General features: G+C 35.5%; 1 long non-coding RNA gene across 1 annotated transcript in view; it reads left to right on the forward strand.

The window, feature by feature from the left end:
• Nucleotides 1-1250, forward strand: part of LOC106473362 — a 4153-nt gene extending 2903 nt beyond the window's left edge. The window contains exon 2 of the long non-coding RNA XR_002613672.1: nt 741-1250. This is a non-coding gene — a long non-coding RNA (uncharacterized LOC106473362). The remainder of the gene's footprint in view (nt 1-740) is intronic.
• Nucleotides 1251-1825: the final 575 nt, after the last annotated feature.

The following is a 1825-nucleotide window of genomic DNA, read 5'->3' on the forward strand; positions in this document are numbered from 1 at the left end:
TACTAGGATACTGTGATTATATTGAGCCGATACTAGGATATTTTGATTATATTGAGCCGGTACTAGGATACTGGGATTATATTGAGCCGATACTAGGATATTTTGATTATATTGAGTCGGTACTAGGATGTTTTGATTATATTGAGCCAGTACTAGGATACTGTGATTGATTATATTGAGCCAGTACTAGGATACTGTGATTGATTATATTGAGCCGGTACTAGGATGTTTTGATTATATTGAGCCAGTACTAGGATACTGTGATTGATTATATTGAGCCTGTAGAGTTAAGCATACAAAGGTATTTGGTTCTATTCAATTTCTGGTTAAGAGGTCTAGAACGTGATTAAAATATTTAAACAAATTCTAAGATTTGTTTGTTTAAAACCTGCGCGTGCGCAACGTTGAAAATTTTAGTTTTAGAACATTTTCGGCACTGTTGATAACTAGACACTAAAGTAGCACCATTACTTTTATGTTATATATATTTATCGTTGGAGAAAAAAGGGCTTCCCGTTAATGGTTTTTGTCTTGAATATGGCTATGTGACCTGGGCTACTACGTTGTTATTCTCTTGTCGTGTCTTGTGTAACCAAAACTCTGTAACGTTATTTTTAAGAGTTATAACCACAGACTTGTAAAGGAGGTTGACAACATAAATAATGGTAGTAGGCGACACAAACCACCCTCTTGTGACATATATATGACTTGCCACTTGAATTCAAGATTTTTTGTCACAGTTTCCTAACTCGAGTCTACACCAGCTCTATAAAGACGTGTCTGTGTGACTCCGGCCAGGCTCTGTTCGATTGGTCAGTAGGAAGAAATACGTTGACGAAGAATTAAAGAAAGCCGGGTCATTCTCGAGGCTCATTCTCTCTCTCTTCTCAACAAAGACGGACAATAAAAAAATAGTTTGCCAGTTTTTGTACAGTCCGCGAGAGCAGAATGTTTCACATGATGCTGTTTTCGATTTGTCATCTTATGTCAGCTCATTCTGAAGAACCCCGGGATCACTTATGGCAACTTGGATATGCAAATCGAATTTACTCAGTATCCCTGTAGAGTTTCATGTTTCTTTCTGAATAGTCTGGATATTTTCCCATAATTGGCTACAGAGCTTAACTTTTTGAATGAGCTACGTCAGGGCTGTAGTTGCGATTTGAAATGTAGACGTCTCTCTGTAACTTGAATATTTATATCGAATTCATTAAAGACCTTCACAAGGTTGTGTATTAATTTTATTATAATTATTTGAAGTTCTTGATAACTGTTATAAGAATTATTGTGTCTACGTGTTGTAAATTGATTTCTGTACCGGATAAGCTAAGATATATATATATATATATTTACTTTGAAACGTGAACGTGCCACAGCCTTGAAGGAACCGAAATCGAACTTCCCCTGATAACCACAAATATGCAACTTTGTAGTAGAAATATCAAATACCACCAGAGTGAGCTAGAGCCGCGTATTCGAGATTTTTAACAACAATTAAGGTTAACAGACACACATCATCATTAGTGATAAAAACACAGTAGACTGCGGCTAATTAAAAGGAATATGTGAATAAAAACAACATACAGTGGTTTCTTTCCTTTGCCATCTTTCATTGTTTTAAACAATAACATTAAATTTCACAAGTTTTTATCGGTTGTACTTAGTAAAACTTTTGTTTATTTCATTCACAACGCTCCACCAGGTTTACCTGACATTAACAGGTGAGATACAAGAGCTAAGGCTAACAACTGTTAGTCAAGGCAGTTCTTGTTAGGTTTAGGTATAGATAGTTGTAAAATGGTAGGCCAAGAATTGTTGACAATAT

The sequence above is a fragment of the Limulus polyphemus genome, unplaced genomic scaffold, assembly GCF_000517525.1.
Source record: "Limulus polyphemus unplaced genomic scaffold, Limulus_polyphemus-2.1.2 Scaffold6109, whole genome shotgun sequence".
Classification (NCBI taxonomy): Eukaryota; Metazoa; Arthropoda; class Merostomata; order Xiphosura; family Limulidae; genus Limulus; species Limulus polyphemus.